Source organism: Heterocephalus glaber, unplaced genomic scaffold, assembly GCF_053883595.1.
Source record: "Heterocephalus glaber isolate CG9 unplaced genomic scaffold, H.glaber_assembly_v1.0 deba00001479, whole genome shotgun sequence".
Classification (NCBI taxonomy): domain Eukaryota; kingdom Metazoa; phylum Chordata; class Mammalia; order Rodentia; family Bathyergidae; genus Heterocephalus; species Heterocephalus glaber.
Window position 1 is genome coordinate 15,775,552 of NW_028258316.1, and position 14,439 is coordinate 15,789,990.

At 40.6% G+C, this 14,439-nt stretch overlaps 1 protein-coding gene across 5 annotated transcripts in view; it reads left to right on the plus strand.

Moving 5' to 3' along the window:
- Window positions 1–14,439, plus strand: part of Brinp1 (BMP/retinoic acid inducible neural specific 1) — a 168,522-nt gene that overhangs the window by 81,711 nt on the left and 72,372 nt on the right. The window lies entirely within an intron of this gene.

Genomic DNA, 14,439 nt, shown 5'->3' on the forward strand with positions numbered 1-14,439 from the left:
TTGACCTGTGTCAATCTGTATTTTTCAACCAAGAGCTTAGTATCTTACAGGTTTGTCTTTAGTTCTGTCATGGTAGCTCTTTTCGTGGAATCAGTGATTTGCTGGTGGATGTTTAAAGACTGTTTGCCATGTTTGACATTCGTCACCGATGTTTTCTCTTCTTTCTCACTTCCAAATAAAGCTTGGATTGTTAGTGTTTGCCACATTCCTTGAGGTAAATATTCCTACCATTAAGGCCCTAATTTGGTGCCCCTAAATGTGACTTTAGGCAGACAGGGACACATTGAGCTTTCATGGGGCAGGAGGAGTCGAATCCAGCAAAACCATGCCTGGAGCTGGGTTATCAACCTCTTTTATGGAGGTTTATTATTTTTTCTCATCTAGTCTGTTACAGAAGTGGATATATTAGAAGAAACATAGAAGAAGAAAAGAAGGCAAGGATAGGAGTAGATGGGAAAAACAAGCCCAAAAAATAATTCAAATGCCCCCCAGGCAGTAAATGGATAAACAAACTCTGAGGCAACCATGCTGTGAACTCTAGTAAGAGAAATAACTATTAATAAACACAACTTGGATGAGTCTGAAAGGAGTTATACTGAGTGAGGGAAGCCAGACTTAAAAGGCTACAGGCTCTCTGATTCCATTAACATAACCATCTGGGAAAGAAACACTATGGAGGTGAGAAGAGAAGAGATGATGGCGGTAGGGCTGAGGGGTGGGAGGGAAGTTTCACTTCAAAGGTAGATTTTGGGATGCCGGAACGATTATTTAATTTGACAGCAAATGAGGAGATTGCATTTGTCAGAAATCATAGAACTGTACACAAAACTTCAGTATTACCATATATTAATTTAATAACAGTAAAATCATAATCATGGTGTGAGTGAATGGAAATAGAAAAGTAAAAGAGATTAAGAAGCTCCAGAAGACTTTACATTTGTACAGCTGCTTTGGAAGGAAATCAGGCAGTATCTTTATCCTGGACCCCACAATACTATCTCTCAAAATATACTCTGAAGGTAACATACAACTGTGTTCTGGGAGGAGTGGAGGCCTCATTGTCAGATAATCTCTAAAATAATCGTGAATGTATTAGAAGTTGCCTGAATATGTACCAGTAGGTAGGTTATTGCATAAGTGAAACTTGATTTACTGACAGTGTAGAACACTGTAATAATTGCAGAAATAAAGCAGCAGCACTATGGTTTTTGACCTAAAAAGTGCTACAGGGAATTTTGTTTAAAAATATATTAAAAATCCATATATTAAGCCACCACACCACACACACATATGAAACAACGTGTTTTCTAAAATTTATTTATACACATGCAAAACACGAAACATCAGTAAATTTTTGTGATAGTGGTGATTATCTATAATTAAAACTTCTTAAAACAAAGAGCTATATTCATGTGTTGCTTGGGTAACTAAGCAGAAAAGAACTGTCATTAGGAAATATTATGATGGAAAGTTATGGACCTTATTTTGATGTATTTAGGAAGGAACCCTCTTAAGATAACTGTTACAGATATTTCAGGAAAATGAATGTAGGAGTAAAGATCTTTTGTCTGAAGATGCTGAGGAGAGAAACAAAAAAGAGGGAGAAAAGAAATCAGGAAAGAAGAAAAGGTAACCCATAAGAAAATAAAGACAAGGCAGAAAACACAGAATGAGCCAGAGAAACTTGAAGAAGGAGGGGCAGGGTGGAAAAGAACAAAGCAGAGAGGTGAGTGGTGGAATGGAGAAGTGGAGGAGAGGATGTAGCTCTGTTCGGCTGTCTGGGAATTTTCTTCTGGTGGATCCGGAATTAAAATTAATTAGGTCCAGTTTTCAAATGCCTTCACCTTACAGCATATAGAATGTGACTCACTGAAAGAGCATATTCTGCTAAGATAATTAGTACTCAGAAACTTACAGTGCTGGCTTGGGATAATGTGTCCAGCATAAAGCTAGTTAAGTCACCCTACAAGACCCTGCTCTTGATGAGGCTGCAGATCTCATGGTATGCATGGAGTTGGTTGCAAGTATGCAGTGTGTTGCACTGGGCCTACTCAGAAGCATGTCCACGTCGGACTTAGTTTCAGAAGGTCCATCATATTAAGCTATCCAAAAAAACCTCTCTACCCCTCTTCTGGACACCTTAAGATCGTTTCAAGTGACCAGTCAAAACTGAGTCTCTACATGGTCCTAATGGTCTCAGTACCTATTTCCTGAGTGTAATAGTCAGCTTTTCATCACTGACCCAGGCTACTTAAACAAAATACAAGGTTGATTTAGCTCACAGATTTGGAAGTTTGGCATCCAGGGTCAGAAGTTCCCTTTGGTGTGGCCTCTGGTAAGCGTGTGAAATGGCAGTATGTCATGCTAGGAGCATGTGTGAAGCAAGTAGTTACTTGAACAGGAGCAGAGAGAAAAGGGACTGGAAGGGAGAGCTTTGCTCCTCTGGTGACAACTCTCTGCTGAGAACTACCAAAGGGGTCACACAGGAAATACCTCCTGCCCTCGAGGATTTAAGGAGTTTCCATTCCACTGAGTCTTGCACTCCAGAGGTTTTGCCACTTCCCAACAGTGCCACCTGGGGACCAAGTCTTGAATTACAGTAGAGCCTTGAGGTCTACTCCAAACCATTGTGATGAGCAATTCTGTGTGTTGGAAATTGTGTTGAACAGTGGCAATGGAGGACATAGAGATAAATAGAAGGAATTTTGAACATAAAGATGCAAGATTATAGTCTGGTGGAAGATAGGTGTACATGCAAAACACAAGGAAAGGCAGAATCACAAAGAATTTAGAGGTGTTTTACAGTTAAAGTCCAGTGTTTCCTTCTTGATTAGAAGGGGCCCTATTCATTTGAATATGGTTTTTTGCATGCCTAAAGTATTTATTGGAAGCTTTATTTAGCTCACAGTTTTGGAGGTTTAACATCCAGATATTTCTTTCTTAAAGGAAACATTGAAACTTTCTTTTTAGATATGCATTGTGAACTTTAACCATCTATTATCAGGAATCAAATAATATAATAGTCCAGATACTCAAAGACTAAAGTCAGGTAGAATTCACTCCAAAAACCAGTTCTGGTGTTAATTATGGATCAACCCAGACAAGTCACTTTCCTAGCTAAGCTTGAATTTCCTAATTTATTAATGGAGATACAATGTAAACCATAAGATAATTATGAATATTAAATAATGTAAACATATGAAGTATATAGCACAATGGATGTTTGTTTGTATACACATACATATACTCTACATTTCTCTGTATTATATTTTATACGTGAGACACTATATATATATAGTTTAATGAGAATATTTCCACATTTAATGTTGTATTTACTCTCTGTGACTTGGAGTCACCTCGTGATGTTTTATGATTCTGGTAAACATCATTTTTGATCTCTAGTTTCTGTAGAATAGGTATGATGCTGTTTCTGTTCATATTTTCTTATTTAGTCTCTGGGGCTGACTTGTGAGGTAATCAGGGCAGTACCGTCCTTTCCACTTTAAGGAGAAGAATACTGGTGAACAGCAAGCTTCTAGGCTTGGCTTGCAAAAGAATGGATGTTCCTCCAACTCAGTCCCTAGCTTCCTCCAAACCAGGGCCAGCTGGAATTCAGTCCAGTGTAATGAAGCCAGATTCACTGGCAGAATTGCATGGGCTCTCAAAGGTTTTCTGTCATCTCAACCAAATCCGTCTTACAGGCACCCTGGTTTAGCCATTTAACTCTGTTCAATCTTCATTTTATGTTTGCCGCTAGAGTTTGTTTTGCTCTCATGTGCGCTCACATCCATGGTCCTGCTGGATCCAAGGCTGGATCCCTCAAGAGCAATAGAGAAAAGTTGGCTTCTGCCTCCACCCACTCCAGGGCTGACCCTCTGTTTTGCTGGGCTGGAAAATGCCTGGATTTAGAGAGCACGCCTGGTGGGTGGGAGGAGAGTAGGCAGGGGTTTTCTTCATGGGGCACCCTAGGGAATTACTTGAATAAACAGAAGAGGCATGGCTCACTAGGGTCAGAATCCCAACAGCATTCGCTCTATATTTTTATCTTCCTCGCCTCCTACAATCTGTACCTCAGCCTGGGCATACAATTTCATCATTTGATTTTGTGTTTTTATAATCATCTTCAACTCTGTGCCAGGTTCTAAGAGCACAAAGGCAGAGGTGTCCTAAGGAAGCTCCCCCTGGAGTAAAAATAGAAGGCGAGGGCAAACAGGAGGAAACAGTTGCAGAGGGATTTGCAACAAGCTGGACACCCTTGGACAAGTAATGTAACTTCTCTGAGCCTGAAATTTTTGCATCTTATATTGGTTTTAGTAATACTTTCCTTTTTTTAAGTTGTAACAGTGCAGTCAGATTATATTTTAAATAGGGCTCATTGTAAGTGCGTAAGAAATGTTATCTACAAATGAGTGCTAAGGAGATCATCACAAAGGATTGATTCATGTTGAATCAACTGAAGAGGCAGTGTGAATAGTGTGAATACAGGAAATCTGGAAGGCTTCCTGGAATAAGTAGCACTGGGAAAGGTCTTGCACTGTGAGCAAGCCATGCTGGCCGGGGTTGCTCCCCTTTCCTGGAATTTCTCTTTCTTTTTTTTTTGGTCATTCAAATCATTCCTACCCCTAAACTCCTCTGCAAAATCCTGCCCTTTCCTCACAGGAACTCTGGCCTCATTTTGTATTCACATTGAGTTTCGCCCAGAGTTCATAGTCATTTGTTCTATATGTTTCAAAGAACATAGTGCTGCACAGGACTTCAGGGAAACATTATTCAAACCGGTGTTTTTATGTATGGGGAAACTGAGGCCCAGAGAAGAGGAACAGCTCACTCACGTTCAAAAACACTTTGGTGAAAGAGCCAGAAAGAGAAAGCAAGGTTTATTCCATTTCTCGAGGTTGGGCTTTGTCTCCTTAATGTTTTGGAGCTCTGTGAGCTTGTTTTCCTCTTCCTGCGCAGGGGTGCTGACATTGAACAGAGCTGTGCTCAGGGAGCTGCGGGCTGTGGGGCTCTTGGCTTTGGTAGGACTGCACTGACTCATTCAAGGGGGTCCAGGATGCTGTGTGTGCCTTTCTCCTGCGCCCCCACAGGCTGCCTCTAGGGATGAGGTGCAAGGCATCAAGCCGAAGCTGAGAAGGCTCCCACTTTTATTCCCATAGGTGAGCAAATATGGCCTCCGTGTAGGTCTGTGGAGGGGAGTGGAGCAAATACAGCAGCAGCTTCCATGGAGGTGTCTGCTTCCATGGGGCTGCTGTGAGCGTCAGTTTGGCCACCATGATGCTGCTTTTCTGTTCGTTGCTAGAGTAGGAGTTAGCATGGACAGAAGGTGCCTGGATGTTCTAAGCTCAACACACATAGACCCTGCGTCCCCATTTGGCCCCCATTAGCCAAGTTGTGTCTTCGTGGTGGCTGATTTCCCTTCTCCCCAGAGCCTGCATGTCCGGACTGGTGGTAGACTCCCTGCAGCCTTCCCCACAGCCTCCTGGGAGGTAACCCCTATGTCTACGTTTCTTTATTCAGCTTTGATCTCTTTCACACTCATTTCACTATGGAGGCTCAATCCAGCCACCTCAATATGATGTCGTTTTGCTGTACTGTCGCTCATTTATGTATATTTTTTCTTTGAACAAAATCTTTTCCCCCAATCTTTTATTTTGAAAAAAATTCAAAATATTTCAAAAATTTTTAAAAGATTGAAAAATTTTAAAAGGTGGAAAATTAACAACTATACACGATACACTATACTTTTTATCTAGCTATGCCAGTCAGTAGTATTTTCTGCTCTCCTGTCTTTCTGGAAAAAAAATAAAATGGAAAGTAAGTTGCAGAGACCATGCATTCTCCTTATAATTTTGCTGTGCTTCTTCTAGGAATGAGGACATACAGAACAATGAATGTATTTATTAATATAAATAATACATTATCACCTAAATGATTAATACATCTCGAGACAGGGTCTCATTATGAGGCCCAGGCTGGCCTCGAATATGTTGCAATCCTCCTGCCTCAGCCTTCCCAGTACTGGGATTACAGGCGTGCACCACCACACCATTCTGTTCTTTCTAATAAATTATTATACCATTAAAAAACCCAAGAGAATTAACAATAGTTGTGTAATATAATCCAATAATTAGGATGTATTTACCCAAACAGCTTTCATTGCTATTTTGCCTTTTCTGGATTCGATTAAAGGTCACATGTGGCATTTTTAAAAATCTTTTTCGTCTCTTCCACTTCCTCCTCTTTCTCTTCCTCCTCTTCTAGTCTCCTCCTGCTCCTGTGTCTGCTTTTGTGATTCCGGGGATTGATCCTGGGGAACACTGAGCTGCATCCCCAGTCCACTGAACTTATTTCGAGACAAGGTCTTCCTGAGTTGCCTGGGCTGGTCTTGTATTTGGATCCTCCTGCCTCAGTGTCCCGAGTGTCTGGGATTACCAGTGTTAGGTTAATCTCTTCTTTTCCATCATCGCCTCACCATTTCCACACAATCCTCTGTCCTGTAACCACTTCAATGGCTTCTCAGTTTTTCTTATTTTTTCTTAAATATCATGTCCCCTCTCACCCCCGGGCTCTTCCTTTTGCCTGGAATGCTTTTATTTTTTCTTTGCTACTGGCAAGTCATTTTATCAGGTAGCATTTTAAATCTCACTTCCTCCAGTAAGATTTTAATAAAATCCTTATATTAGGCCAGATGCTAGGAATATGGACTCTCGTTACATTGTACTTCTGCCATCAAAAGGCCTTATTGTAAGTAATTTATTTTTTTATAGTTACTTATTTCTTTTATGCAGTCTGCTTCCTGATAGATTGTAAATGCTTTGAGGCAGAAACTGTGTCCATTTCCTCTCTCCCTTATCAATGCCAGTTTTAGCATAGTTCTTGGCAAATAATAATCATATAAGATTGCTTGGATGAATAAAACTTCCCTTGTATTTCTTTTGAAAGTGACTGGAAGTATCAATAACATTGCCTGCTCCAACCTTTCTCCTCAAATCCAGATTTGTATGTCCAGCTGCCCAGCCATACCTGAGCACCCGGAGAGTTGGTAGACTTTTCAAGTGCGTCTTGTCCAGTCCAGTTCCTTTCACTGTTCCTCCTGTGACCACATTTATTCTCCTCTCAGCCTTCACCATCTTAGCTAATGAGAGGTTCCTACTGTAGATTGCTCATGTCAGCACCTGCCATGTTTTATTTCCCTTGGTTTTCATACATCCACACCCAATGCATTGGGAGGTCTGAGTGTTATTGCCTTGAAAATATAAATCTAGAATCTGACCAACTCTGTTTCCTCTCCTGTTATGCCCTTCCTCCGTCTGTCACCTTCTCTCTGTGGATTTTGATAGCAGCCTCCTGTGTAATCTAACCTTGCTCCTCCACCATCTATTCTCAACACTGAGCGATCTTTGTGAAACAGAAGTCAGATTATCATTCAGTTAGCTCAGTGCCCTGCAGTGCTCCTCATCTATTTCATGCTCTTCATCATTACGCTTCTTTACATGGTGCCTTGCTGGTCAGAGTCCCATTTCTCTTATATTAACCTCTCCAACTCCTTGTTCACCTGTCACTACTCTCTAGTGACCAGGTCTCCTCAGGTTCCTCTGCTTAGAAAGTTCCCCCAGGACACAGGTCTGCAGCTGTCAGCATGACCACCCCTCCTACTTCCTCCGGGGCATTACACAGATGTCACCAGGTGACAACCAACCCTGACTAGCCTACTTAAAATTGCATCCTTTTCTGCTGCCACTTCCAATTTCCTTTATGCTGTTCCATCTTTCTGTGTTTCCATAGTATGTATCACTTTCTAAATTACTGGCTTAAAATATGCATTGTTTCAGAAAATAAGTTTCACAAGAAAAGATCTGTAAATGTTTTGTTCTTTAATATCTCGAGTGTTCCAAAGAGTATCTAGTGCTTCGTAGATAATTGCAGATTGAATGTATGCATGCATGCATGAATGATTGCATGAATAAGGGGTGTGACAAAGTGAAGAATGCAAAGACTTTTCAGCATTCACATACGCCTCGAGTCCTCTCCTGGTTCCTGTACTTCTGGCTCTGTGGCCTTATACAACTCAAGTCATCCATGGAGCTTGAATCCCTGCATTTGAAAAAATGGAGTAAATAAAAATATCTACCACATTTAGGAGGCTTAAGTATTAAGATGAAATATTTGAGATATGCTTTGTGAACTGGAAGACACTGTATAAATGTTAGCTTAAAGGGGCAGAGGATGAAAAAAGAAAAAGACACGATGGAGTAAGAGTGACACAGAGAGAGCATGTCGGCAAACTCCCATGGTCCCAGTACAGGCATGGAGGAGCAAAGACACTAGTAAAAATGAAATGGGGAAAAATTTAGGCCAAAATTGCTTCACGCCCCTGAGGGAGGGGAGGGAGAGAGAAATATTTGACACGTGCTTACCAAGGATCTAGAAATTGCAAGTCACTGCACTCAGAGTTGATCTGGTGTTGGTAATGCCAGAGTGTTTGATGGAGGAAAAACTCACGTGTAAAAGAATTGTAATCCAGGGTCACAAGAAGTCTGGCTGTCTGCTTTGGGAATCCTGGGGAAGGAAGGATAAGGATTATAAGTTAATACACACCACCTCTATGTGGCCAAAGCTTTATGTACCTCATCTCTAACAGGTAACCTATAGAGACAGTCTTTGTAATCTTCACTATTGGGAAACAAGCCCAGATAATTTCTGTGAGGAGTGCAAAGCTGCTGCATTTTTTTGTATTAATATGAAGATCTTAGGGAAATTTCCATAAATGAAATAAGATTGTGTTTTCATCTTGATAGATGGGAGTTGGGCAGGTGAATGTTTTGTGTGTGTATTCAACAAATACTTACGGAGCACCAGCTAATTGATGGGGACATTGAGTCATATGATGAACTATGCAAAATAAGACATTATCTTCCTGCAGCTTATGTTATAGCGAGGGAAAGGGTTGAGACCTGGAAAATATGTGGAGAAAGACAATAAAATATAAATGAATAAATAAAATAGGTACACAGTTGGCATAAAAATGAAAACTGAGTAATGGACTAGAAATTGGTTTAGCTTTGGTGGCACAGGGTTGGCTCTCAGAGCCAGTTCCTTGGAATGATGCCTGGGGTGGAGCAGGCTGTGAAAGTACGCAGAGCCCATGTATCCCTGCCTGTTTGAGGACTCACAATGACCACTCTGTCTGGGGAGCACTTAAGGGAGAATGGAGAAGCGTAACGCTGGAGAGATAAACAGTGGCATGCTAGGGTAAAGAGTTTTGGTTTCATGCTAATTAAAATACTTCCTCCAGTCAACTTCTGTCTCAGTAATCTTTGCTCACTGAGAGAGCTTTCTCTGTGCCCTTGTTGGATTCTTCTCTTTTTAGTCCCTAGATTTCTGGAGCATCTGGGATTTCAATCCTCGGACTACTTCTCTACCTATGCCTGCACTTGGGCAATCCCATCCGCTGTTGCTTGTTCTCATAGCTTTATAGAACCTAACCTGATTAGTCATGTTTGCATTTCTAGTCTAGACAAATCCTTTCAACTTTAGACTCATGAACCCAACAGTGAATAATGCTCTTAGACGTGTCATGTCAAATTCTTTTTTTGTATGTGGTCCTCTACCATTGTTTCCATTTTCATCTAATGATGTCACCATTGATCCAGCTACTTGAGTCCCAAATCAGGAAGCATCTATGCTTCTTCTCTTTCTTTCACATCCCACATCAGCAAGTACTATAGACTCTACTTTAAAAAGGCCATTTTGAGTGTGTCTCCTTATCAGCCTCATCTTTAGGCCACTACTGGCTTTCATGTGGACCCCTGCAGGGTTTGACTGCTGGCATCCTCGCTTCCAATTTTGTCTCCTCTTCCTTCAGCTCCTGTCTACATAACAGCAAAGCGACCTTCCTGCATTCTGTCTCAGATCCCATTACCCTTCTCAGACCCCATTACCCTTCTCAGACCACTCCAGTGGCCTTTCATCTTACTTAACACAAAATGTAAAGTCCTCTTTATGGCCACCCAGCCTTGAAACACGTGGCTTCTGTTACCTCTCCTTACCTCTCTGAGATGGCTCTCTTACCATTCTTTACTCTGAGTTCACACACAGCATATGGCATCATCTCACACTTGTTCTTTCTTTGCTTGGAATGGAATAGTTACATCTAAGTCTTCCTCATCTCACATGAGAAGCTCCCCCCCGCCCCCACACACACCTTAACATGAACCATCTTTACCCTGACACTTGCTGTTTCCTTAGCTTGCTTTACAATGTCTGGTATTTCACTGGCGAGTTTGTTCTTTGCTTCCCTCCCTGGAATCTAAGCTTACCAAAGACCATTATTTGCATCTCTTTCTCACAGACTTCTTTGTCTCCTGCATGCATGAGTACCTTAAATACAGTAAATGCTCAAACATGTTAAGCAAATGAATGCTCAAGATATTGAATAAATGAATAGATGGGAAATCATGGAATCAACGGAATGTGAGAGAGCAATAGCCATGTTTTCTTTCATTATTTGAGAACTTAGTATATGATGGGTCCGAGCTAGGTCCTAGGAAAGCTCTGAGCAAGCCGTTCCTTTTCCATTCTCGTGCACAATACATCTTGTAGCAGGGATAGAGAAGAAGCAGATGGGGAATCTCAGTATAGGGTGTTACAAGCATTGGGAACAGACAAGGTACGTAAGTGCAAGCCAGATAATGTAGGGGAAGAATTTTTCCAGTCAAGAGAACTATATGTATGTCGAAAAACTGGAGCTGAGAGTTGGTTTGTGCATTTAATGGACCTTGAGGAAAATAATACAATGTAACTGCAGAGTGGAAGGAAAGACTAAGGGTCAAACAAGCGAGAGATGTAAGTAGTCACAGGACAGGGCACGAAAGATGTCCCAGTCCATGTTCAGATGGTACTGGGTACATTTTAGATAACAGACATTCTCTGAAAGTTCATGCAGATGAAAGAGAAAAGATGAATGTAGGTATGATAGATCCATAAAGCAGATGAATTGGAATGGAATGAGGAGAACGTAATGGAAGAAGGGCTGAGAATTTGAAGTTTAGTTTATCCCTGAACATAAGAAATCTTGAATGTTAATCAAGAGAATTTACTTTTTTTACACAGAGAGATTCATGACTGCTTTCCAGTCAGCTGGAGGAGGTGACATGAGCCAATCCATTCTCTTGAGAAGATAATTCTGGCAGTAATATTTAGGAAGAAGTACAAGGTTTTCAAGAAGCAAGCAGGGGGACCAGGTGGGCGGCATTTGTACTTCCGAGTGTCCGGGCTAAGAGCTTTGCTTTGTTTAATCTCACAAGGTGCCGTTCCTGCAGTTCTCTGGAGTTATTAAACATGCAACTGATGGGAAAGGGGAAAAATGAAAGAACTAAGCTGTTAAGGATTAATTCCAAAATTCCTCACTTCTGAGGAAGTAATTGCCACCTCTGCCTGCTCACAGAACAGGATACAGTAATAAATAGAAAGAGGAAATCACTGAAGACCTAGGCATTTTGGAAGCAGAGTGCTGAGGTAATTTGCCAGACACCAGGGGCTCAGTGTTGGCAGTGGAGCACTGACTGTGAGGAGGTCTGAGAATAGGAGTTGCTTCGTGAAGGAAAGGAGGGATGAACTATTCATAAGCTCAATTGCATTGGCCTTCTTTATTCTAGGATGGTTTACTGGGTATTTTATAAATTCCAAGGAGCTGAGAAAAATAGATACAGTCCCTTTTGTTTGGAAGTTATGGAGTGCAGAAGGATGACTTTATCATCACTAGCTGTGTTTGGTGATCAGGGGAACCTGTGCTGGCCTCAGGAATTAACAAAAAGCAAGGTTGCTGTGAAGTAATCTCCAGGCTCATGCCTAGGCCCAGGTGGTTAAGAAGGAGATTAGAAACTGGTAATTAATTTAGAGGCTCCTCAGTTCTGATGGTCTCAATTTTACTCCGTAGAAGAATCTAACACCCAGTGTGCTAGAAAGCAGAGGTGGAAATTTTGACTTGCTAAATTTTGAATGAATTCTTGTTTGTGGATTTTAACATGGATTCCCAACAAATCTTGATGAAGTTGCCCCAAGGGCTTCACGTCAAAAGAGCACAGGTGAGATGTAAGTCTGATAGCTCTCAAATTGTGCTTCTACACTGGAAGTATTGGGTGGTGAGGGGAGACACAGAGTTCTTCAATCTTCCTTATTATCTATCAAGAAGTTCTACTTATATCTCATTTACTTATTTTGTGAAGTTTTTATTGGACTATGTCGTTTGTATTTTCTCTAGCAAAATGCAAGTTCTTCGTGTGGTTTACTAATGTAGCCATAGCACCTAATAAAAACAGTTAAAGTAGATGCCCCCTCCTCAACTATTTGAAAGGATAAATTCATAAGTAAAATGTTTCATTTCTAAGCAGAGATTTGATGGCCATAAATCCAGTCTAGTTATCCATGTTGCAGATGGGAAAGGTGAAACCCAAGGAAGAATCATTACTTTTCTAAGGTAGTCTAGATTATTACTTATTAGAGTAGGTGGCAGATTCACATTGTCTTTGTCTGCAATTTGTTGCTGTTTTCTCTAGATTCCATTTCGGCTTTTAAGGAGGCCAAATTATTGGCAGCACCTTGCAGAAATTATAAGAAGTGGGCTGGGGATTTAGCTCAGTGACACCACACCTGGCTCACAAGCGCAAGGTCCTGAGCTTGATCCCCGGTACCAAAAAAAAAAAGAAATTATAAGAAGAAAGTAAGAAATATGAAGTAGCTTAAGAACAGTCTGTATGAATTACTGACTTGAAGTTCACAGTGGGTAACTGCTAGACAGAATCTTGTGTTGAAAATACTAATCCTAAATCAGACCTGGTGTCCACATAGTGTGGTAGAGAGATAAACTTGGGTTGAGATCTGTCAGCCTGAGTTTCTCCATAAAGAGCTCTCAAAGTGCTCGTGAATATTAATACACAGTACCTAATTCATATCAGGTGATTGGAAAACTAGAAATGTCAGTATTTGGAAATAAAGATGTGCATTTGAAAGAGAGAAGGAGAAGGAGAAGAGGAAGAGGAGGAAAAGGCAGAAGAAGGGGAAGAGAAAGAAGGGAAACAGGAAGAGGAGGAAGAGAGAAGAGAGAGAGAGGGAAAACTACATTTTCTTCTGGAGAGCACCCTGTGTGTATGCAGAAGCAAGGCTGCTATGCAGTGGCCTTGTAGAAGATGCCCATCAAAATGCCTTTGTACCCAAGAAGCATGACATTTAACAGCCATATATGTAGATATGAAACAAAGGAACTAATTGAAAGATAATTTAATGAAGAGGAACCATTTTTGTATGCTGCAGAAGAAAAATAAAGTTAAAATTCAGGTTCTGTGGGCTTAATGATAGAATTGGAGATTGGCATCCCTCAGTGTGTTTTGGAATATTGGTCAGGCTTACTCAGAGCTGATAAAAGCTAAGTAGGTTATCCCTTCTCTAACTGTTACCCATCATCCTGGTGCTCACATGAGATTAACACGTGTCAGCATCTATAACAATTTGTTCCCTACTGAAACATTTTCAGTTCTCCTGGACATTCAGAAAATAGCTCCCAATGTTTCATGTACTCCTTTCTTTCTGAAATTCATAGCATCTCCTAGTCAGTAAAGACAAAAACAGTACTGTTTTCCAACCACTTTTTGGATTCTGATTCCCTCCCATAAGCATATCTGCCAGTCAGTTATGCAAATTCTGCTTCAGTATCTTCAAAGACAGGACCTCCCTCTTTCCCAGGACAGCCCTTTCTCTTCTGCTCAGTTCTGACAGAAAGAGCTTGCTTTATTGAGCAGGGCTTTACCTCACTGCCAATTATTTTTGATCATTTTGGTTCTAGCACGAAAGGCTTGTTTTTATAGTAGTACAACCTGTCAAATCTCAGCAGCTAAGAAAACCCGTGGTATCTTTCTTCTTCTTGTGGTGCTTGCTTGAACAATCAAATATCTCTAAGAATAAATTAGATACACTCCACCACCATGATGTTTTTATCCTTACTGTGAATGCTAAGTCAATTCCCTTACTCATCAAATCATAAATTCCACTTGAAACATTTTTGTCTCCTTAGTTCAGTGCAATCTGGGTGTTTTCTGTCAACATCTTCTTTGTTATTTAGGTTTAGGGTTACATTGAAAAGGATCCATGCTTTCTAATTTGCTTTTCCCAGAAGTTATTAAACATTTTTAGAGGCAAGGAAATCTTTTTATCAAACAACACAACACAACGAATGAACACAAACAACAAAATCACACAATCTATTGATTTCTCTCAATAGCTCAATCTAAATCCTTAATTTGGGATTCTTGAGTATTCCTTTCAAATACATTATTTGAATCAAATACATAATTAATGGGTTAAATCATGATCAGCAGACTTTTTCCCACAATAGTAAGCATCATAGGCTTTGCAGACCTATCCTTGTCTTTTGCAGATACTTGG